General features: G+C 48.2%; 1 long non-coding RNA gene and 2 pseudogenes across 1 annotated transcript in view; 2 read left to right on the forward strand and 1 right to left on the reverse strand.

Moving 5' to 3' along the window:
* LOC139184970 (uncharacterized) overlaps window positions 1-6,239 on the forward strand; it is a 55,249-nt gene extending 49,010 nt beyond the window's left edge. Inside the window, exons 2-3 of the long non-coding RNA XR_011568530.1 lie at window positions 3,859-3,928; window positions 4,262-6,239. This is a non-coding gene — a long non-coding RNA (uncharacterized lncRNA). The remainder of the gene's footprint in view (window positions 1-3,858; window positions 3,929-4,261) is intronic.
* Window positions 6,240-7,721: 1,482 nt separating this feature from the next.
* Window positions 7,722-23,833, forward strand: LOC109564043 (UL16-binding protein 3-like; annotated as a pseudogene).
* Window positions 12,015-13,475, reverse strand: LOC139184956 (tyrosine-protein kinase RYK-like; annotated as a pseudogene).
* Window positions 23,834-25,017: the final 1,184 nt, after the last annotated feature.

Consider the following 25,017-nt stretch of genomic DNA (forward strand, 5'->3'; position numbering starts at 1 on the left):
AGGTCTTGTCTGATGGAGCTGATTAGGCTCAGTCTCAGTCCTTGTGGCTTGTATTTACATTTTGGTTTGTAAGAGATTTCTAAGAGAAAGCCAGTTGCTTTTATAGTTTTCTAAAGAACAGTTCTGTCGCCTAAAGATATTAAAATCAGTGATACAATCTTTATTTTTTTATTTTATTTTGTTTTATTTTTACTTTACAATATTGTATTGGTTTTGCCATACATCAACATGAATCCACCACGGGTGTACACGTGTTCCCAATCCTGAACCCCACTTCCACCTCCCTCCCCATACCATCCCTCTGGGTCATCCCAGTGCACCAGCCCCAAGCTTCCTGTATCCTGCATTGAACCTGGACTGGCGATTCATTTCTTATATGATATTATACATGTTTCAATGCCATTCTCCCAAATCATACAGGGTTACCATCTTTCTAAATTCCATATATATGTGTTAGTATACTGTATTGGTGTTTTTCTTTCTGGCTTACTTCACTCTGTATAATCAGCTCCAGTTTCATCCACCTCATTAGAACTGATTCAAATGTATTCTTTTTAATGGCTGAGTAATACTCCATTGTGTATATGCACCACAGCTTTCTTATCCATTCATCTGCTGATGCTCAGCATCACTCATTATCAGAGAAATGCAAATCAAAACCACAATGAGGTACCATTTCATGCCAGTCAGATTAGATCTTTAACAAAACTGAAATTTCTTTTACTAATTGTCTGTTTTAGAACTTTAGAGTTTAATTTACCATGCCTTCAAAGGTTTATATATAAAGTATTTAGCAGAGATACTTTGGAGTTTACAAATTAAACCCAAAGCAAAATCACTATTTTTATTAGTCCTTGTATTTTAGTTCCCAGGTTTTTTTTTTTTTCTTACTTGTATGGCTCAGGTAACATTATTGGTTAGTACGTTTAGTTATTATCTCCTGGGTGGCAATCTATGTCTCTTATCTTATAATACCACGCAGTAGAACTATTCTCCAGTGAAACATGTCTATCCCATAGTATAATTAAACAAGAGATTTAAACATTTTCTATAAATCCATTTAAATATACCAATTTTATATACTTTTATCTAAATTCCATTAACTTATATACCTTTTAACTTCAGTTTCTCTCGTCATTGTTGTTGTTCAGTAGCTCAGTCGCATCCGACTTTTTGTGACTCCATGGACTGTAGCCCACCAGGCTCCTCTGTCCATGGATTTCCCAGGCAAGAATACTGGGGTGGGTTGCCATTTCCTTCTCCAGAGGATCATCCTGACCCAGCGTTCAAACCTTGTCACCTGCATTATGGGCGGATTCTTTACCACTGAGCCACAGGGGAAGCACATTGGAAGTTTTTTTTTTTTTCCTTTCGTTCCCTGTCCATTTTATCTAGTTCTATATAAAAAGTTCTGGGATCCCCAGAGTGGGGTTGAGCCAAGATGGTCAGGCCCCTTGGCCTAACTCTTGCCCCAAATAACTGTTGGTCAGATATCGCAATGTGAATTTCTCTAGCCCCTTAAATAATGGCTGCAGCCTGATGGCCACTAGATCATAGGTGTTCTCCTTCCTGAGTGCCCTTAGGGCTCACCAGCTCTCATAGGAAGGCTGCAATCACTGGTGACTATAGCATCCTCGTTTGCTGGTATGGCAGAAGCTATTCCATTTCTCACTTTCTTAAACATCCTTTATTTCCTCTAAGCCTACATCCCTTTCCTCTCTCATTTCCTTATTAATGTGATATTTTGTGTGTGTATATAAACTGCTTCTTATCATGTATTAAAATTTTTTGTATTGTATTGAGATATCTATAAGTTTCAGGTATACAGCACAGTGATTCACAATGTTAAAATGTTATTCTCCGCTTATAGTTATAAAATATTGACTGTATTCCTGTGCTGTACAATTAAAGGTAGTATTTAAGTCTGAATTCTAAGGAGATACTCATTTTTCCCTGGGTATCTCCCATATATACATGAGGTATACATGTTAATAAACTTAGCCACCTGAGGCAAAGAACTGACTCATTGGAAAAGACCCTGATGCTGGGAAAGATTGAAGGCAGGAGAAGGGGACAACAGAGGATGAGGTGGTTGGGTGGCATCGCTGACTCGATGGACATGAGTTTGAATAAACTCTGGGAGTTGGTGATAGACAGGGAAGCCTGGCATGCTGCAGTCCATGGGGTTGCAAAGAGTCAGACACAAGCCACTGAACTGAACTGAAACTTTTGTTTCTTTTTCTCGTGTTAATCTGTCTTTTATTAGAGCCTAGAACTCAGAGGGGTAGAGGGGAAATTATTTTTCCTCCCCTACAATACGAATATTTTAGAAAATAATTTTATGTATCTATCTATGTAGTCGTGGCTGTGCTGGGTCTTCGTTGCTGTGAAGGCTTTTCTCTAGTTACGGAGAGCTTTCCTCTAGTCATGGAGAGCCGGGGCTCTTCTCCAGTTGTGGTGCGCAGACTTCTCCTTGCAGTGGCTTCTCTTGCTGTGGCGCACCGCTCTAGGGTGCGAGGGCGTCAGTAGCTGAACCACATGGTCTCAGGAGTTGTGGTTCCCGGGCTCTAGAGCAATAGTCATGGCACAAAGGCTTAGTTGCTCTGCAGCACTGGAACCTTCCTGGATCAGGCAACGAACCCCAGTCTGCTGCATTGACAGGCAGATTTTTTACCACTGAGCCAGCAGGGAAACACCCCTGTGTTTACAAAAAACTCATTCTTTCTCAAGCTGAGTGCTTTGTCTGGCTTTTGCTTGTTGGGCTTGAGAAGGTGCACCTTAGGTCTTAAACTAGAGTGTGCTTACTTGACCGCAAGCCCCAAGCTGAGCTCTGAAGTCCATCACTGTGTTTGTGTCAAGGTCATTCTCCCCATGTCTGCTCCCAGCCAAGAAGTAAGCCTGATAGTCTTGGGGGCTGAGGCAGACCCCTTCCTGGGGGACATGGATTCCTTGAGAGCCTTATGGAACTTTCCCCAGCTGACACGGCAGTGTGGGATGCCGCCACCCTGCCTCCCGCCCCTCTCTCCTTCACTTTGGGTCAGAACTGCGTCCATCTGAATGGTTCTCCAGCCTCCTCAGACTTCCTCCTTCTCTCTCACAGGGGTTTTCTTCAATGAAATCCCTGTAGGTTAACCCCATCTTGAAATCTTCTTCTCAAACCTGGACTACCGTCTGGATTTATGAACTGAATGCATCTTATTTATTGAATATCAGGAGAAAAGTAAGAGAAGGGGGAACACGTAAGTTAAGCAGGGCTGTCCAGGTTTGGAACGAGTACAGAGAGTGAAAAGGTAGTCCAGAGAGTGAGCAGCTGAGAGAGGAACACTCAGGTGAGCGCTGGGTGGGGAGAAAAGGATGCTTTATGTCCCCAGTGACCCTGGGACCACAAGGAAACCTCTGAAGGGCTGGGCCACCAGTGGGAGGGGCCTCCATTCTGGGTCCCAGCGGTCTCAGCCCCCAAATCCTCAGCCCTAACTCCTCTGACTCTCTGAGGTTCAGAAAAATTGGCAAATTCTGCACATCACTGAGAGCATGTTCTCTGTTGCCAGGTGCATTCCCATGGTCAGACGTTGGGGGAGCAGCTACTATAAGCAGAGCGTGAGGTAGGGTATGGGACAAATTATGACAGTACAAGACAGAGTCTGTCCTCCACCAGGGCTTCCCAGGTGGCTCAGCAATAAGGAATCTGCCTGCAATGTAGGAGGCATGAGTTGGATCCCTGTGTTGGGAAGATCCCCTGGAGAAGGAAATGGCAATCCATGCCAGTATTCTTACCTGGAAAATCCCTGGTGGGCTATAGTCAGTGGGGTTGCAAAGAATCAGACATGCCTGAGCTACTAACACACATATCCTCCAAAGGCTCACAGTCTGTCTGGACACACAGGACGTTCAGCGGATAGTGAAGAGGTGGAACATCCTGGAAAACATGGTAAGTGAACACAGGGCACAGGGTGGCCAGAGGCCTCCTGGGGAAGAAGGTAGGACACAGCAACAGGCAGAGTGAAGAGGAAGACTAGAGGGAGGAGTTATAAACCAAGGATCTGCTTTCCAGAAGATCCCGAGAGAGGCGCAGTGCGAGGAAGGATCTACCTTGGGGTCTAAGAGGCAAGATTCCAGAGTAGTGATGAAAGAGATTTTCACATATTGGGATATAAGGAAGCCATTCTGGCTTATACATGAGTTCACTTGAATTTTATGTTAGTTAAGATAGCCTGGTTGTGGCCTATCAAACATACTTTGTACGTCTGCTTTAATTACTAAGGAAAAGGACACCCTGACCAGAAGTAAAGAATGTCCATGCTAAAAATGAAGAATTAAATGCCCTTCCTCCTGGGATTCCAGTGCTGGTCCTTCTTTGATGGTAAGACGCCCTTCCCAGGGGCCAAGGCTGTACTGACTGGATGTGTACATGCTGGTCTGTTCTTTTTTGAATCATTGGAGAAATATAAGCCTCACTTCTTTAATGTTCTTTGTTCTGACAAGATATAAGACTGTGCAAAAAACCCCTGCTTCTCTGGAGCATGTTCTCAGAGTAATCTGAAAGCTGGCTACTGGGCTAGCTGTTCGTTTGGCTCCAATAGAACTCTTTTTTATTCTTATTATAAATTGTTTTTTGGTTATTTCTGTTGACAGAGGGCCAGGCTCTCTCTCAAACACTGGGAGGGGACAACTTCCCTGGTACCTCCTGGCTAACCTACAGGCCCCTCTAAACACACCTGGAAATCAGACAGACAGACACACGCACATCTGAAGAAAGAAACAGGCAAAGCCCCAAGCACCTGGCTCAGAAGATTGAGGGAAGGATGAGAAAGACTCATCTTCTTCCTCCACCAAGACAGAGTTCCCTCCTCCTTGGCTGAGGGGACCCAGCTCTGCAGAACGATGACCAGTTCCAGGAGAGAGAAAAGGCATCGTGCAGCCGTGCTCCACAGACAAGGCAGTGGCAGGAGCCTCAGCTTCACCTAAGGCCACAGGGATGGGAGGCCAGGCCTGAAGCTGCAGCCCCTCCTGCCTTTCCAGGTCCTGTGCTGCTGTTAGGGGTGGGTCCCCAGAAGTGGTACCGACCCGGGTTCTGGTGAGGTAGGCAACAGTGGGCCTCTGGGCTGGACACCTGGTATTTGTCAGGTGGAATAAAATTCAAGCTTTGTTCTCACTCCAAGGACAAAGTTAGTGGCAAAAGTTGAGCTCTGCTGAAGCAGAGATAAGGTGCCCACTCCTGAGGTTAAGGAAGACTTCCCTGTGTGCACATGTGCAGGAAGGCTTCTTGGAGGTCAAAAAGGGAGGCCCCCCATAATAAGTGTGAACATGTATGTATAGGCCTCTGTGATGGGATCCAACTTAGAAAAACATTTCACATGCTACAGTTCGCAAGGGGCTCATAGCGTATTGTTAAAATATGGCCCATTATGGTGCCCTGACAAACAAGGGATGAAGTCACAGTGGCCACATTTCCCTGGGGGCAGACTGTACCTTCCTTAAGGCGATATCCTGTTTTTCCCTGCTGGTGCCAGTTTCTCAAGACTACGTGACCATCCGACTGTGAGACCCCTTCGACTAAATGACCATAAGACCCCAGTTGCAGGCTAAAGATAAACTGAGGCCCCCTTCCTCCAGGGCACAATTTCCCATCGATAGGGTATTATAAGAAGGGTTGGCTGTAAAAAGAGAGCACTGGTTTCTCTCTATAGCCAGTCACTTTCTTTCTTTCTTCCTATAATAAATCTTTCTCTGCTTGAATGCCTGGCTCACTCTCTTTTTCATCGCGCTTGCCTTACGTTTCTGGTGCTGAAACATGGGAGGGAAGACCCACTGCGGCCAGGTGGGATCCTCTCCTGAGCCCACCTCTGGTAGTTCTCTCCCTTGGACCTTGCTAAGAAACCGAAGGGAGTCCCCAGGATGGGACTCTCCACTTGCCTTCCTGGATTGACATCCACACGCAGGCTCTAATTTCATCAGCTGCAGGGGTGAGTGAATTCCTGCTCTCTGGGATCCTCTTTCTCTGGTCTGGTTTTTGAAGCCCTAGAGCTAGGCAAAGGATCCCCTCAGCCCTTGGGCTCTGGTCTCACTTTGAAATAGGGGATGCCCACTTCAAAAAAATAAAATAGCTGAGCACCGAACAATTGGTGCTTTTGAACCGTCGTGTGGTGTTGGAGAAGACTCTTGAGAGTCCCTTGGACAGCAAGGAGATCTAACTGGTCCATCCCAAAGGAAATCAATCCTGAATATTCATTGGAAGAACTGATGCTGAAGCTGAAACTCCAATCATTTGGCCATCTGATGTGAAGAACTGACTCATTTGAAAATACCCTGATGCTGGGAAAGATTAAAGGCAGGAGGAGAAGGGGATGACAGAGGAGGAGGTGGTTGGATGGCATCACGGATTTGATGGACATGAGTTTGAGTAAACTCTGGAAGTTGGTGATGGACAGGGAGGCCTGGCGTGCTGCAGTCTATGGGGTCGCAAAGAGTCGGATACGACTCAGTGACTGAAGTGAACTGATTTCAAGGCAGACCCTGCCGCTGTCTGGCTGTCTGAAAAGCCTGTGAGAGTGGGTACGCCTTTTCTGTGAGGCCTTTCTCCTCATTTTTCTCTCGCCCTAGTTTGCCCTCCCTCCGCATTTGTCTATAATGGGAAATTCTCAGTCCCAACCTACAAAATCTACCCCTTTAGGCTGCCTTCTCCAAAACCTAAAAACCTTGGGTTTTCAAGGAGAGATAAGGCCAACATGGCTCACTTATCACTCTAACACTGCCTGGCCACAGTCTCGACTGGATATTAGGTTCCAATGGCCAGAAAACGGAACTCTCCATTCCAGTACTTTACGGGACCTCTATAACTTAGGCCGCCGCGATGACAAGTGGTCAGAGATTCCTTATGTTCAGGCCTTCTTTGCTTTCCACCCTTGGCCCTCTCTCTGTACTTCCTGTTCTACTTCTCAAATACTTTTAGCCCATCCCGGGCCACTTCCCCCCAATGCTATATCTCCTGATCCCTGTTCGGATTTTTCCTCCTCTTCTTTTGACCCTTCTGACCACAGTGCACCTCCAATCGCCTCTAATCCCACCGTAGCAGACCCGGTTCCCCAACCTCCACCTTAGGTTCCCCCTCTCCTCTTGCTCTCAGGTGCAGGCTGCCACCACTTCTCACCCTCCCTCCAGGCCTGTTTGGAAGGGGCTCTGGGGCTTTGATCCATCCCTGCTACCAGAGTCTCAAGTCCCATCCTGACCTCCCTAAATCCCCTCCTCACACCTGGCTGCAAAGGGCCTTAAAGAAACAGGACCCTGAATCCCTCCTGCTCCCCTCCTTCCCTTAGTAGAGGTGGCTGGTACAGAAGGCAGTGTTCGGGTACACATCTCATTCTCCCTCTCTGATTTATCTCAAATCAAGAAACGTCTTGGCTCTTTTTCCTCTGACCCTGGCACTTGTTTCAGTTCAGTTTAGTTGCTCAGTCATGTCTGACTCTTTGAGACCCCACGGACTGCAGCACGCTGGGCTTCCCTGTCCATCACCAACTCCTGGAGCTTACTCAGATGCATGTCCATCGAGTCAGTGATGCTATCCAACCATCTCATCCTCTGGCATCCCCTTCTCCTCCTGCCTTCAATCTTTCCCAACATCAAGGTCTTTTCCAATGAGTCAGTTCTTCTGTTTAGGTGGCCAAAGTATTGGAGTTTCAGCTTCAGCGTCAGTCCTTCCAGTGAATGTTCAGGATTGATTTCCTTTAGGATGGACCGGTTAGATCTCCTTGCTGTCCAAGGGACTCTCAAGGGACACTTTTATTTAAAATAATTTAAATACTTCACCCAGTCTTATGACTTGACCTGGCATGATATTTACACTAGACTGTCTTCTACCCTCCTCCCAGAAGAGGAAGAACAAGTCTGTCAAGCTTCTCAGGCTCATGCCATGAAATACATCAAACTGATGGTACTAAACCTGTAGACCTAGCTGCCATTCCCAGGGACAACCCTGACTGGGCCTACCAGGCAGGGCATCTGGGGTAAATAGCCCATAATCACATGGTGACTTGCCTTACTACAGCCCTCCAAAAAGCAGGACATAAGGCTGTTAACTTTGATACACTCAGAGAAATAACTCAAAGACCAGATGAAAATGCAGCACAAATTCTAGCTAGGTTAACAGAAGGCATTGTTCTGTTAACCTAGCTAGAATTCTGTCCCCACAAAAATATACAAAATTAGATCCAACTTCAAAAGAAGGTACTATTGTCCTGAATACCCATTTGATTCCCAATCGTCCCCAGACATTCAAAAAAAGCTAAAAAAAGGCAGAGAGGAAGGCCCGCAAACCTCTCAACGAGATCTTTTAAATTTGGCTTTAAAATTTTTCAATAAATGGGAAGAACAGGCAAAACTAGTAAACGCTCAAAGAGATTAGGCTAAATATCATCTCTGAACCTCTGCTCTACACAGCTCCAAACCTTAATCCTCTGACAGAGAAAAGAAATCATCTAGGCCCTGTTACAAGTGCAGTAAAGAAGGGCACTGGGCCCGCTCATGCCCAAAGCCCAGGTCCCCTCCGGGTCCATGTTCTAATTGTGGCATAAAGGGACATTGGAAGGTGGACTGCCCTAATCCTCTCTAGGGATCCGGACATCTCCTCCCAGTCCCGAGCAGGAGTCCTCAGACCCAGCTCTGCCCAGGCTCCTTGGACCGGCTGATGAAGACTGAAGGTGCCCAGAGCCCCAGGCCCCAACTCTCATCACCTTTACGGAGTCCAGGGTATCTCACAGTGGCAGGGAAGCCCATCTCTTTTCTTATCAACACAGGGGCCACCTGTTCTGCCACACCTGCTTATTCCAGAAAAACTAGTCTTTCAGATCTCTGTCGTGGGGTTGACGGTTTAGTGCCTACACCACAGATTACCAAGCCTCTGCCTTGCACACTTCAAAATACCCCTTTCTCTCATTCTTTCCTCATACTCCCAAAATGCCCCACTCCAATCCTTGGAAGGGATCTACTCTTCAAATTCTAGGCTTTCGTCACTGTTCCAAATCTTTCTCCTGACCTGGCCTGGCTACTCCTTCTTGAACCTACTATTTCTTCACCTCCCCCATTACCCTCCTCATCTGTAAACCCTATAGTCTGGGATACTCCCACCATACTCCCATTTATATTTGTCTAAAAGATCCAACAAAGTTTCCCAATCAACCTCAATATCCTATTTCCCAAATACATCAACAGGGATTAAAACCCAACATCTCTAAGCTACTGCATCAGGGTCTCTTGTGCCCTACTCACTCTCCTTATAAAACGCCTATCCTACTTGTTAAAAAGCCAAATGGCTCCTACTGTCTGGGTCAGGACCTGACCCAGGGATTAAACCCAGGTCTCCTGCATTGCAGGCAGGTTCAGAGCTACCATATGATACAGCAATCCCACTCCTGGGCATATATCCAGAGGTGATAGGTGATGGAGAGAGAGAAACTGGGAGTTTAGGATTGACATATGCACACTACCATACTTAAAATAGATCACCAACAAGTACTTACTGTGTGGCATAGGGAACTCTGCTCAATATTCTATAATAACATAAATGGGAAGAGAATTTGTAAAAAAATAGATACATGTATATGTTTAATTGAATCACTTTGCTATACACCTGAAACTAACACACATTTTTAATCAACTATATACTCCAATCAATATAAAATAAAATTTTTAATTAATTAAAAATAATAAATATTGATATTGAGCATCTTTTCACATGCCTATTGGCCATGTGTATGCCTTCTTTGGAGAAATGTCTATTTAGATCTTCTGTCCATTCTTTAATTGGGTTCCCCGTTTTTATTACTGAGTTGTAACAGTTTTTCGTATATTTTGGAAATTAAGCCCTTGTCAGCTGCATCATTTGCAAGTCTTTTCTCCCAGTCTGTAGTTAGCCTTTTTTGTTTTATGGTTTCCTTTGCTGTGCAAAAGTATGTAAGTTTGATGAGGACCCATTTCTTTATTGCTTTTCCTCATCTTTTTGTTTTCTGTTTCTACCAGAGTAGAAGCCATCTTGAACGGGCCTTCTGTCAGGAACTTTAATTCCCCTTAGATGGTTGCTGGGAGGAAGAGAAAGTTAGTTTTTTTTTTTTTTTGAATGACAAATAATACTGGATCATTATAACTTATGTAATTTCCAAAGTTGTACAATTATACAAAAAAAAAAAGGAGGGCACACAACCTGTAGAATTACACAGAATCCTCTTCAAAATGCATTGGCATTGAAATTTTGAAGGAAAAAATAAACAAATGGGACAGAAGCAAACTTGCAGAGTGATGAACTGGCCTAATTTCAATACTGTTGTGTCTATGGGACTCAGGAAGCTGGAGGAGAGGGAGAGGGTGAGAGAAGGGCAGGTCAGTGGAACGGTCAGGACACAGACGACGTTTATCAATTAAGTTTGCCACCTGAACTGGCACCGGAAACAATAACTGAGTTGGCTGAAAAGTTTCTTCAAGTTTTCATAAGATGGTATGGAAAACCCTAAGGAAACTCAATACAATGAAGAGGTCAGTGATCATCCAAGGCAAGCTCAAGATAGGGAAGCAGGAAGCCCTGAGCTCGCCCCTCCATGACCTTCTTGCCAGAAATTCTTCCCTGACGACCTCTGATCAATTTCTATTAATTAGGAAGACCAAAATGACAAAATGATCTAACTAGGAATGTTCTGGCTATCAGACCACGAAACGCTAAAATAAGTGGTTAGAGGAGGAAGTGGCAACATCCTGGTCGCGAGCTAGCAGTCTGGGGAAACCGCAGGTTAATGACTTCACCGGCCTGGCCCTGGGGCGGGGCGCCCGGGCTGAGGAACGCCCGCAGCGCCCCAGAAAGGATCCGCTCCTCTGACCTGCCATCCTCCACTCCTGCAAAATCGAGATCCAGATGGCAAAGGGAGAGAGAGGTGGCCCTGAGACGCGTCTTGGCTTCCTGGACTTGCTTCTCATTGTCTGGTTCAGCGGGACGCCCGGCGGTGAGTTCCGGGATGAACCTGCGCGGGGCGGGGGCGCGGCGCGGGGAAGTTGGGTGCGCGCGGGTTCGCGAAACTTCTTAAGGGGTGGTGCCGCCGCCCTCTCTTCTTTTCCCTCCCCTGGGTCCTTTACACCTCGGTGGCTCCCCCGGGCTACTTGCGGGCTCTCCGGGCGAGAACAGGGGTGCCTTGGTGAAGCAGTAATGCGGGGACTTTGGGAGAAAACGGGGCCAGAACGTACAGGAAATGCTGTTGAGGCCCGCCAGGGCTCAGCCCGGCCCTGGGAAGTGGGAGTCCTGGAGCCCGGGGAAGGGACCCAGAGCCGCCCTGAAAACCACAAGCCCATGATCTGCCCTTCTGCGCCTTCGCAGCCGCCGCGCAGCCGCCGCTCTCCTGCGCCAGGCTCCAGCAATACTGAACCTTGAATTTCCACATGATCAAGCTGGTTTTAGAAAAGGCAGAGGAACCAGAGATCAAATTGCCAACATCCGCTGCATCATCCTAAAAGCAAGAGAGTTTCAGAAAAACATCTATTTCTGCTTTATTGACTATGCCAAAGCCTTTGACTGTGTGGATCACAATCAACTGTGGAAAATTCTGAAAGAGATGGGAATACCAGACCACCTGACCTGCCTCTTGAGAAACCTGTAGGCAGGTCAGGAAGCAACAGTTAGAACTGGACATGGAACAACAGACTGGTTCCAAATAGGAAAAGGAGTCTGTCAAGGCTGTAAATTGTCACCCTGCTTATTTAACTTATATGCAGGGTATGTATGTATGTATATACATGTGCATGTATATATATCATATAATATATATCCATGGGATTTTCCAGGCAAGAGTACTGGAGTGGGGTGCCATTGCCTTCTCTGACCTCAAAGGCAACTATGTGTAAAATTTACATAAACATTTTCAGTTCAAGCTAATAAAAGTGATATTGAGAAAGTATTCCACATCATTAAATCTGTCTTCGAAAGTTCAGATGCTAAAGCATTCCTAAGGCACGTGTTCTGGAAGACAAACGTGCTTCTGTGATGCTGGGTGATGTATGTGACTAGCTGGCTCCAAGTGGGCCTCGACAGGCACCTTCCTCCTGATGCTGGGGGACTGTGAGAGGAGAGTCAGACACAGGCCCCCAGGGCTTCATGCAGCTCTGTGAGACACCGGGCCAGCTGCTGGAACTCCACCTCTCCTCTGGATCGAAGGCCCAGCACAAGCCAATACAGCAAATAGTTCATCAGGACAGTTGATAATCTGGGCTATTTGGTAACCCTCTTTCAGGTACTGGGCCACATCAAATGGGTAGATGTCCACTTAGGGCATTTGGCCAGAGTCATAAACACGTGGGCTCTTTTAGTAGCAGCATGCTGACTTCTTAGTTGTGGCATGCAGGATCCAGTTCCCCGACCAGGGATCAAACCCACGCCCCTGCATTGGGAGTGTGGAGTCTTAGCCACTGGATCACCAGGGAAGGATGGAGAACTCATTTTTAACCAGACTTTCAAAAGCCATCCATCGATCCCGTGTTTTTGTTGTTCCCCAGACAGTGAGAGTCCATGGGGAACAAGACTCTGGAGAGGGAATGGCTTTGCTCTTAACTTGAAGTTGTCATCAATGACAGTGATCCTAGCTGCCAGGTCTTTGTGGAAGACTTCTCTTCTGACCAGGTAGCTCATTCCACAGGTAATCTGAGCAGCCATGTGAACTAGGTTTTGTTGAGAAGTTGCCTGCAGACTATTGGTCTCTACATATTTGCACTGTCGTAAAAACAATTTAAGATACCCCCAGTTAATGTAAGGCAGTCCACCATGGGCTTTTCCACTTCTTCTGTTCACACGTGGCTAATAGGAAGATTTCTGTGATGAAGATCTCATAGCTCTCAGCTTTCAGGGAGCATCGCTATCAGCTGAATTTCACAAGCTCGAACTCTAACTGTTTTTACAAATGCTTGTTGCTCTTTATCTGGATCTTTTTCATCTACATAAACCCCATGGATACTACACCAAAAGGTACCTTCTGTGTATATCTTTTGAGTTCCTCTCCCTGGATAGATATTTTGATATCATTCACCTAAGCTCTGGCCTCCAAAAGAGCGACACTTCTCAAGTCGTACTCCTCTAGCCACAAGGTCAGATAACTGGAGATGGGAGTTGTATTGTTGGGTGTGTTGCCTCTCACATACCGAGACATCTGGGAACGACTGGGACTGAGACAGCCCTTGGGAACTACTGCTGGTGCTGATGCTATCTCCCAGTTCAATCCTTTTCACACTATGAACATGCAAAACAGCTAATACTAGTACTACAAGAAATATACCTGGACAGCAAACCCCTAGGCTGATATAAAACACACGTGTAGACATGGCTGGAGCTGCATGTACAGGATCATAAATGGGTTCCTCCGCTGGTCGTTTTGTCCAAGGCTGAAGTTTTCCTTCCTTGATTTCTGGATGGCAACTTTTCCTTTGTTTCAACTCTAAGATGTGAAGCTTTTTGAAGTTACTGTCAAGTTGAGGTGCATTTAGTGTCGTAACTTCGGAATCTACTTTGCCAGGACAGGACAGCTCAAGCCCAAACACTGATACAGTGCGTGGGAGTTCTGGGGCCAAAGGGCGCTGGGGCGGCAGGCAGCCTAGTGGACCCAAGCGGTACTGGCGGCGGCCTGCCGGATCCCCATCCCAGGGAGACCACCCTGCACATCCATCCTGCTGTGAGTGCCTGCCTCTACCACCCAGGAGAAGCCAGGCCACCTGATGCTGCCCACCTGGCCTGAGCCCTTGAAAGGTGAATAGCTCCTACCCCGGCCACCCTGCTGGTGTTAACTGATCCATGATAAAGAGCGCTGGTCCTTCAAGGGCCTAGAGCAGTAGAGAAGGGACCTATTCCTTCAGCAGTAGTAAGAAGGGACCAGAGAGCAGTAGGGAAGGGACCTCCTTCCCTTCAGCAGTAGTAAGAATGTCCCAGAGAGCTGTAGGGAAGGGACCTACTTCCCTAAGTAGTAAGACGGGACCAGAGAGCAGTGGGAAGGGACCTGCTGGTCTTTCAAGGGCCGAGAGGAGTATGGAAGAGGCCTACTTCCCTTTTGCAGTAGTAAGAAAGGACCAGAGAACAGTAGGGAAATAACCTACTTCCCTTTAGCCCCAGTAAGAAGAGACCAGAGAGTCATAAGGAAGGACCTGCCACTCCTTCTTTTGCCAAGAACAGTATGTAAGGGGGCTACTCCCCTCAGCAGTAGTAAGAAGGGACCAGAGAGCAATAGGGAAGGGACCTGCTGGTCCTTCAAGGGCCGAGAGCAGCAGGAAAGGGGCCTACTTCCCTCAGCAGTAGTAAGAAGGAACCAGAGAGCTATAAGGAAGGGAACCTGCTGGTCCTTCAAGGGCCGAGAGGTGTAGGGAAGGGGCCTACTTCCCTTTTGCAGTAGTAAGAAGGGACCAGAGAGGCTCAGGGAAGGGACCTACTTCCCTCAGCAATAGTAAGGAGGGACCAGAGAGCAGCAGAGAAGGGACCTGCTGGTCTTCAAGGGCCGAGTGCAGCAGGGAATGGGCCTACTTCCCTTCAGCAGGAGTACGAAAGGACCAGAGAACAGTAGGGAAATTACCTACTTCCCTTTAGCCCCAGTAAGCAGGGACCAAAGAGTCATAAGGAAGGACCTGCCACTCCTTCTTTTGCCAAGAACAGTATGTAAGGGGGCTACTCCCCTCAGCAGTAGTAAGGAGGGACCAGAGAGCAGTTCAGAAGGGACCTGCTGCTCCTTCATGGCTGAGAACAGTAGAGAAGTGGCCTACTTCCCTCAGCAGTAGTAAGAAGGGACCAGAGAGCAATACGGAAGGGAAACTGCTGGTCCTTCAAGGGCCGAGTGAAGTAGGGAAGTGGCCTACTTCCCTCAGCAGTAGTAAGAAGGGACCAGAGAGCAATAGGGAAGGGAACCTGCTGGTCCTTCAAGGGCTGAGTGAAGTAGGGAAGTGGCCTACTTCCCTCAGCAGTAGTAAGAAGGGACCAGAGAGTGTCAGGGAAGGGATCTCCTTCCCTTCAGCAGGAGTAAACAGGGACCAGAGAGCAGCAGGGAAGGGACCTACTTCCCTTCAGCAGTAGTAAGGAGGGACCAGAGAGCAGTTCAGAAGGGACCTGCTGATCCTTCATGGCTGAGAACAGTAGGGAAGTGGCCTACTTCCCTCAGCAGTAGTAAGAAGGGACCAGAGAGCAATAGGGAAGGGAACCTGCTGGTCCTTCAAGGGCCGAGTGAAGTAGGGAAGTGGCCTACTTCCCTCAGCAGTAGTAAGAAGGAACCAGAGAGCAATAGGGAAGGGAACCTGCTGGTCCTTCAAGGGCCGAGTGAAGTAGGGAAGTGGCCTACTTCCCTCAGCAGTAGTAAGAAGGAACCAGAGAGCAATAGGGAAGGGAACCTGCTGGTCCTTCAAGGGCCGAGTGCAGTAGGGAAGGGGCCTACTTCCCTTCAGCAGTAGTAAGAAGGGACCAGAGAGTCTCAGGGAAGGGATCTACTTCCCTTCAGCAGGAGTAAACAGGGACCAGAGAGCAGCAGGGAAGGGACCTACTTCCCTTCAGCAGTAGTAAGAAAGGACCAGAGAACAGTAAGGAAATTACCTACTTCCCTTTAGCCCCAGTAAGAAGAGACCAAAGAGTCATAAGGAAGGACCTGCCACTCCTTCTTTTGCCAAGAACAGTATGTAAGGGGGCTACTCCCCTCAGCAGTAGTAAGGAGGGACCAGAGAGCAGTTCTTAAGGGACCTGCTGATCCTTCATGGCTGAGAATAGTAGAGAAGTGACCTACTTCCCTCAGCAGTAGTAAGAAGGGACCAGAGAGCAATAGGGAAGGGACCTGCTGGTCCTTCATGGCTGAGAACAGTAGGGAAGTGGCCTACTTCCCTCAGCAGTAGTAAGAAGGGACCAGAGAGCAATAGGGAAGGGAACCTGCTGGTCCTTCAAGGGCCGAGTGAGTAGGGAAGTGGCCTACTTCCCTCAGCAGCAGTAAGAAGGGACCAGAGAGCAATAGGGAAGGGAACCTGCTGGTCCTTCAAGGGCCGAGTGCAGTAGGGAAGGGGCCTACTTCCCTTCAGCAGTAGTAAGAAGGGACCAGAGAGTCTCAGGGAAGGCATCTCCTTCCCTTCAGCAGGAGTAAACAGGGACCAGAGAGCAGCAGGGAAGGGACCTACTTCCCTTCAGCAGTAGTAAGAAAGGACCAGAGAACAGTAGGGAAATTACCTACTTCCCTTTAGCCCCAGTAAGAAGAGACCAGAGAGTCATAAGGGAGGACCTGCCACTCCTTCTTTTGCCAAGAACAGTATGTAAGGGGGCTACTCCCCTCAGCAGTAGTAAGGAGGGACCAGAGAGCAGTAGGGAGGGACCTGCTGGTCCTTCAAGAGCCGAGAGGAGTATGGAAGGGACCTACTTCCCTTTTGCAGTAGTAAGAAGGGACCAGAGAGTCTCAGGGAAGGGACCTCCTTCCCTTCAGCAGTAGTAAACAGGGACCAGAGAGCAGCAGAGAAGGGACCTGCTGGTCTTCAAGGGCCGAGTGCAGCAGGGAATGGGCCTACTTCCCTTCAGCAGGAGTAAGAAGGGACTAGAGAGCAATTCAGAAGGGGTCTGCTGATCCTTCATGGCTGAGAACAGTAGAGAAGTGGCCTACTTCCCTTCAGCAGTAGTAAGAAAGGACCAGAGAATAGTAGAGAAATTACCTACTTCCCTTCAGCAGCCTGGAAAATCCCATGGATGGAGGAGCCTGGTAGGCTGAAGTCCATGGGGTCACTAAGAGTCGGACACGACTGAGCGAGTTCACTTTCACTTTTCACGTTCATGCATTGAAGAAGGAAATGGCAATCCACTCCAGTGTTCTTACCTGGAGAATCCCAGGGATGGTGGAGCCTGATGGGCTGCCGTCTATGGGGTCGCACAGAGTCGGACACGACTGAAGCGACTTAGCAGCAGCTTTTGAGGTATAGGTATATTTTTACAAAATAGTTTTAAAAATTGTTTAAACACATATTTGAACTAACAATCTTACTACCAACTGCTTTTTATTTTCTTAACTTCTACAAGGTAATGTAGTTGATTCACCTTTAAAGTTTTGCTTTCTTTCACTAGTGTTGAGAATGATTTGTCTTCAACATGCAGTACTTTTTATTAGGTAAATAAAAACCATCCAGCAGTTATGGGCTAATGCTCCCCGCTTCTTTATTACAGAGTAGCTACCTTGGTCCAAAGTGCCATACAGGAATCCACAGGTGTGAGCAGAGGATAGTGGCCATATAACAACTCTGGGCTCACATCTAGGCCAGAGATGTGGGTCTTGTTTGTTCCTTGTGGCCCTGCTTATGCCAAAACACATAACCACTTCTGTCCTATGACGGCTGGCCTAGCTGAACTAATGACTAGGGGTTGATGAGCACACATCACGATGGGCAACCCCAGTCCCTGACCAGAGGCCTCATCTCTGCCAGGCCCCAGGACCACACCAGGAGCCACGTTTAAATGGTGTGACTTTCCCCACTGCAAGTGGCATGGCCTAGCTTCAGAACACTCGGGATCTGTGTTGTGAGCCTTCACATAGAAAATGGCACGTAGCACCTTTCTGGCCACAGATACCTCTGATGTCACCGGTTCTGCTGGGTCATCTGCCCAAGAAGCAGCTCCAGCCATGCCCATCGTTCACCTATTGTGACTGCTTTTGTGCTGGGACAGCAGGTTGCAGCAGAGACCTAGGGTCCGCAAAGCCTCAAGAATTTCTTCTGTACCATTACAGGAAACCTAAGGCCACAGTGGTATTAAATGGAGATAGGATAGGGACCACACCCCTGCAGCCCTCGAGAGGTTGTAGATTGGTACCTGTCTCTGTATTTCCTCCAGGATGTTGTACACACATACTATTGGGGATGGGGAAGTAGGGTCTGAAGTTTGAATCTGGAATTGACTACTACAGTAGTCATCACCCCATGATAATCTACTAGCTACTCAGGTCTCCATGCCTATCACAAGGCCAGGGCATGTGAAATGACCGCTGTGTGGTCTGTGGACCCAGTGATAACCACTGTAAGCAGAACCTGGGACTGCTGTCCACTGATGGCCTGGTACTCCAAGCATGGCTTCAACAATTAGGGGACCATGATGATGCTACGATTCCTGTGCCTGATATTAGAAACACACTAGGTGCAATGTGAATGTGAGAGTAGTTTCTGCTTCTGCAGGTTCACTTACCCCAGTAAATAACCGTGTGGCTCTTTGGGAAAGAATGGAAGGACTTTTGCACTAGATGTGGTGATGAAAGGACCCTCCTCTTTAGAACATGGCTTCTTTCTCTGGTGACACCTTCTGAGAAGTGGCTCAGATCCGGAAAATGGGCCTGGATCAGGTGTTTGGTAGGAATGGCTGCCTTTGGCTTCCTGATCATATCGCCTTGTGTTCTGTCTCTCTTTATTTCTTTCAATGGTACAGTTTGTATCTAGGTTCCTGCCTATCTGTTTGCCTTTAGGATCGCCCTGTTCTATGAGCCAGTATCATATTCTCTGCAGTCAGGCCCTGGCTGGCATTGAGACTCCCTAATCACTTTGACCACTGCACCTACTTTTCTGCGGCCCTAGAGCACCCCTACTTGGAATCTGATTTTTCTACAACTTCCATCCCTGTTCCTGGTAGAAGCCCACAGGAGCACGGTCTCCTACCACCATCCCTGACCTTCTGCAAAAGTGAACCTTGAGCTGTTGGAGATGCTTCTCATCCACGCCTTCCTCTCAGGCTCCATGGAGTCCATCAGGCTTTCCCATGGAGCGGGTGGATTGCACACTCTCCTGCCCTTTCACACCGAGTCCACCCTGGCAGATTCACTTCTCTGAGCCTTGGATCGCCTCCTCTACCACCTGCCTCGGAAGTTCTGGACTTTCTCTTTCATGCCCGATGGGCCAGGCCTTTCTCCAGGATTCCAAGACCTGTCCTAGTGGGAGATTACCATGTCTCCCCAGCCTTGCTAAGCCCAGTGACCCGTGATTATAAACTCTCCCTTCCCCAGCTCTGGGTTCTGAGCTCATCCTTCCCAACCCCAGCCTCACTGACTGTGATCCGCTTCCTCAGGAACAGCCCCCTCACCCTCTGCATCTCTCACAGGACACTCAGAGAGAAGCTGACAGTCCTCTGGGTTTAGGCCTTTCCTTCTGAACCAGCCTGGCCCATCCCTGGGAAAAGCATGTGTCGGTTAGTGCCACGTGCGGAGCTTGTGAGCAGAGTGGAAATGGGGCATATCCAGGGTTGTGGTGTTTCTTGCCTGACTGAGGCTTTTCGTCTTCCTCAGTCGTACCGGATGAGGGGCTGGGGAGGGCAGGCCGGGCCATCCTGCTCTGTCAGCCTAGACCTGCAGTCCTACTGTGCTCTCACAGAACTGGGGTGAGTCTTCTTCCAACCTCACCCTCACTGCGGTTTGCTTTCACAGATGCTCACTCTCTTTCCTTTGACTTCACCGTCGATCCTCAGCCCAGACCTGGACATCCGTGGTGTGAGATTCAAAGCCAGGTGGACGGAAAGGTTTTTCTCTCCTATGACTGTGGTCATGCAAAGATCATAATCCCAAGTGTATTGGGAGAAGAAGTGAAAACCATAAAGGCCTGGGAAACACAGATCGAAACACTGAGAGACATCAGGGACTGGATCAAGGACCACATGCATGACTTTACACTGGAGAAACACATGCCCAGAGGTGAGTTAGAAAGTCCAAGTACAGGAGGGCCAGATTAGGGGCTTAGCTACATTCACTGTTTATAAGTAAAAAATATAATTGAATACTGGTCCTTCCCTAGTAGTCCAGTGGAAGGAGTGGCCTCTGGGGAGAGCACAGGGCCACATTAGCTGGGCCAAGGGAGGTGGACCCAGGTGGGGCAAAGAATCTATCAAGCCCAGAGGCTGAGCTCTTTCTTTCCCATGGTGGGGGCAGATCCTCGCACCCTGCAGGCCAGGATGACATGTCGCTGTGAGGATGACAGACACGTCAGTGGATCTTGGCAGTTTGGCTTGAATGGAGTAATGATCCTCCACTTTGATTCGGAGAATGGACACTGGAGAGTGGATCACCCTGGAGGCAGATGGATGAAAGAGAAGTGGGAGAATGACAGAGCTGTGACCGACTTCTTGAAGGTCTCCATGGGAGACTGTCGGGGTTGGCCTCAGGATTTCATGGTGCGATGGAAGGAAATATTGAAGACCATGGGTAAGTGAGAAGAGGAAGAGAAAGTGATACTCCTCTCATGGTGACATGGACCCACCCCTCTGTGTGTGTTTGTGTCTCTGTGTGTGTTTGAGGAAGTGATCCGTAAGAGGTGAGTTGTTCCTGGGAGAGCAATGATCCGGGATGCTCTGTCATTCTCCTTCTTCTTCTACCTCCTGACAGCTCTCCTCACAGCACAGGCCTTTGGACAACTGAACATGGATTTTTGCTGATCCCAAACCTGTAGACATCTTTTTGATTTCTGGGATTTATTTTTCACTGTACCCTCTTTCCAGAATTTTCTTTCAAATGTCACCAATCCTTCTTCTGGAAATCTGTCAATACCACCTCTGCTGTCAGCTCCTGAGGATTCCATCCTCAGGTCACCATCTCTGATGTCACAGCAGGACTGAGTGGCTGTGTTGGAAACCCTGCTCCCCCATTAGCTGTCAGAGCCCCATGAGGAGTGGACTCCTCTCTTCCCTCCATCTTGCCTGGGGATCTGTCTCAGGGGCCTCCATGTGATGGGTGTAAACTTCTGCATAATAGGAGTACCTGAGTCAGGGGAGCGAGGAGGCATTTGCCAAGTTTGGGGTCTGGACAAGGGCTTCACTCTTACTCTCCTTGCAGCATCACCGACCACAGTCCCACCTACAGTGCAGCCCACGGCCCCACCCATCAGTCACGTCACCTGGATCGCCCCTGGGGTTCTCGTCAGTTTTGTCATAATGGGCATCGTAGCCTGGATCCTTTACAAGAAGAGGTACTGAGGGCAGAATCCAGAGGGAAGGCGGGGGCACAGGGCCTAGTGTGAGGACAGGGAAGGGAATCCCACAGGCTGAGTCACAACTGTTGCTGCTCCAGGAGTACAGGCCTGGCCTATCCCCTTCCCACAGTCTCTACTGTGGGGCTCCTGCTTGCCTGCTTGACCCACTTCTAATATGCCACTGCATATTAGAGCCTTTGGAGTAGGGTCTGCAAACACCTTCCCACCCCTTCCTCCTGGATTTGGGAATCCCATGCAACCCCTGCCCTTCACTGAACCTCCTCATCCTGGAAATGAGCCAGGTGAGTGAGACCTCATATAACCTGAAGCAAGAACTCAGACAAGCTCAGGCCTCAGTTCTGATAGCTCCTCACTGTCAGATGACAATGGGAAGTGAGGGGTGGCTGGGGCACAGGAAGGCTGAGGGCCTATTGATGCTTAAAGGGTTCAGCCAAGTCCCCTGAGTGAGCACAGACTGCTGGCTGGCAGGGCCCCGGTAGGTGGTGTGAGAACAGCAGGCACTCAGGGCGAGGGCAGGACTCACGGGGGCTGAGAGCAGCATGGGGGCTCCACATGATGTGTCAGTGGGGAGGGGACCCACCCAGGGGCCAAGACGAGAGGGGCCAGGCTCTCATCCCAGGAGGAAGGGGCAGGAAGGCCTTTGCAGACCCAACTCCAAAGGCCTGTTCTCACAGGAAGTGGCTTGGGTCAAGCAGGCAAGGCAGGAGCCCCACAGGAGAGACTGTGAAAAGAGGTAAGGCCAGGGCTGTGCTTCTGGAGCAGAAGCAGTTCGGACTCAGCCTGTGGCCTGCAGGTCACCAGCCTCCTGGGGACTCAGAGCCTCCATCACTGAGAGGCCCTGCCTTGTGCAGAGGTGCCTGGGGATGGGTGGGCCTGAGCTGGGGTGGAGGCGCCCAGCTAGGAGGGACCAGGAAGAGATGGGGAGCAGGGACCCTGGTCCTGAGAGCTGTGTGTGCTGCTGGCTCAGAGGCTGGAGGGGAGCGAAGGAAGGAGGTTTGCCTGCAGCCCCCCAAGGCTGTCAGGAAGCAACACCCCTCCTCCGAGGACATGCTCCCTAGTCCTTTAGGCCCACCTCGGGGAGGATCCGGACCTGAGTAAAGGGAACAGGTTGATTCCTCACTGGCTCCAGTCCTGAGCCTAAGCAGGGGGTGTCAGGGCCTGTGGTGACTCTGTGATGTAGGAAGGAAGGAGGAGGTGTCTAGAAGCTGCTGGGCCTGGGGTGGGGGTGGGGGTGGAGGACATAGGAACCCCTCAGTGAGGGAGGGGCTGGAGGGGAGGTTGGGGAGGGACAGCCCCAGGAAAGTGACAGGAGTTCCTCAGCTTCCTGGACCAAGGCCTCTTTCTTTTCTGCAGGAGACTGTGTTCCCAGGAAGCCCCTGACAGGTGCTCTGTTGGCCTCAGGACTCAATGTTTGCTTGGCTGCTTTTGTTCTCCTGCGTTCACTTTAGAGCCAAGAGATCAGACCTTAGGAGTCTCAAGTCTGTCTACCAGTTATGATGACACAGTGGCTGCACCATCTCGAGTCTCTTGTCAAATCTGATGAGCATCCTCCTCAACATCTTTATTTTTTTCAAACGTAGTTTCTCTTGGTGCTGAGTGACGGAATCCCTGAACTGAAACTTTCAACTACTTGAACAAGAGATCTCCACAAACAGAACTCTTTCAGTCTTCTTCTAATTTTTGGAAAATTAGACTTTTCCCTGCATTGTGACCTTATTCTTACAAATGATGATATTGCTGGAAAAATACATCTGTTACTACAGGACTCAGGGATTTTTTTCTATGTCCAGAGAAACAACTTCAGTGTATTTTCAATGGAACAAAATTTTACGTTGACTGATTCCCTTCATAATTTATTACTCTATTGGCACTGAGTCATGTTTGATTCTTTGTGACCCCATGGACTGTAGCCCACCAGGCTCCTCTGTCCATCAGATTTCACAGCAAGAATACTGGAGTGGGTCCTTATTTCCATCTCTAGGGGATCTTCCTGACCCAGGGATGGAATCCTTGTCTCCTGTGTCTCATGCGTTGGTGGGCCAATTCTTTACCACTAGCGCCACCTGGGAACCCTTTATGCTGCTGCTGCTGCTGCTGCTTCTAAGTCGCCTCAGTCATGTCTGACTCTCTGCGACCCCATAGACAGCAGCCCACCAGGCTCCCCCGTCCCTGGGATTCTCCAGGCAAGAACACTGGAGTGGGTTGCCCTTCCTTCTCCAATGCGTGAAAGTGAAAAGTGAAAGTGAAGTCACGAAGTTGTGTCCGACTCCTAGCGACCCCATGGACTGCAGCCTACCAGGTCCTCCCTTTATACTGATCCTTAAATTAATATTGCAAAAGAGTTAAGTACTTCGTGCCTGTTTTCTAATCCAGGAGAAAAGTCATGGTATTTCACCATTCCTCCACATTATGAGACTAAATAAAACCAATGATAACGCTTTATTTCTTGTGGAAACAGAGAATTTAAAGATCACTCCTAAACAAACATGCAGTCCAGTTGTGGAGTGATCTTTAAATTCTCTGGATTTTTAAATGTATATTTCACCATATCCCAACACTAGGTCATATGTTCACCCTACCATGCAGCCATCCCAGTGTTAGTTCTAGGCTGGAAAACGTGGACTAAAAGCCATGTAAATACAGGCAGACCTCAGAGACATTGCAGGCTGGGTTCCAGACCAGGGCGATAAAGTGAATTTCACAATAAAGGGAATCACACAAACTTTTTCATTTCCACTGCAATATAGTGTTATGTTGACATGGAATTCTGTTAAGGGTGCAATAGCTTTATGTGCAAATAAATAATGTACAGACCTTAATACACAACACTTTGTTTCTAAATTAAAATATGTTGAGCATCATCTGAGCCTCCAGGGAGTCATCATCTTTTTGCTGGTGGAGGGTCTTGTCTCAAGGTCTGTGGCTGCTGACTGATTAGGGTGGTGGTTGCTGAGGGTTGCGGTGGGTAGCACAATTTCTGAAAATAAGACAATGAAGTTTGCCACATTGTTTGACTCTTCCTTTCACAGAAGATTTCTCTTCGCATGAATGCTCTTTGACGGCGTTTTACCCACAGTAGAACTTTCAAAATTGGAGTTAATCCTCTCAAACCCTCCTGCTGCCTTTGCAACTAAATTTATTCTAAACTTAATATTCTAAGTCCTTTGTTGTCATTTCAACAGTCTTCACAGAATCGTCACCAGGAGTAGATTGTATATCAAGAAACCACTTTTTTTGCTCATCCATTAGAGTCAACTCTCATTTATTCCAATTTTATCATTCAGTTCAGTTCAGTCACTCAGTCGTGTCTGACTCTTTGTGACCCCATGAATCGCAGCACACCAGGCCTCCCTGTCCATCACCAACTTCCAGAGTTCACCCAAACTCATGTCCATCAAGTCGGTGATGCCATCCAGCCATCTCATCCTCTGTCATCCCCTTCTCCTCCTGCCCACAATCCCTCCCAGCATCAGAGTCTTTTCCAATGAGTCAACTCTTCACAAAAGTACTGGAGTTTCAGCTTTAGCATCAGTCCTTCCAAAGAACACCCAGGGCTGATGTCCTTCAGAATGGACTGGTTGGATCTCCTTGCAGTCCAAGGGACTCTCAAGAGTCTTCTCCATTAGAGTGCAACAATCAGCCCCATGTTCACATTAGGCTCCACTTCTAATTCTAGCTCTCTTGCTATTTCCACCACATTGTAGCTACTTCTTCCAGTGAAATCTTGAACCCCTCAAAGTCATCTAAGAAGGTTAAAATCAACGTTTAAATTTCTATTAATGTTGTTATTTCAACCTCTTCTCATGAATCACAAATGTTTCATGAATTCGCTCTAGAAAGTTTTCAGTTGACTTTGCCCAGATCCATCAGAGGAATCACCATTTGTGGCAGCTATAGCCTTACTGAAACTGTTTCCTAAATATGTGACTTGAACATCATGACTACTCCTTGATCCGTGGGCTACAGAATGGATGCTGTGTTTGCAGGTGTGAAAACAACATGAATCTCATTACTTGTCCGTCAGGGCCCTTGGGTGCTTTCTCAATGAGC

This window comes from Bos indicus, chromosome 9 (genome assembly GCF_029378745.1).
Source record: "Bos indicus isolate NIAB-ARS_2022 breed Sahiwal x Tharparkar chromosome 9, NIAB-ARS_B.indTharparkar_mat_pri_1.0, whole genome shotgun sequence".
NCBI classification, from domain to species: domain Eukaryota; kingdom Metazoa; phylum Chordata; class Mammalia; order Artiodactyla; family Bovidae; genus Bos; species Bos indicus.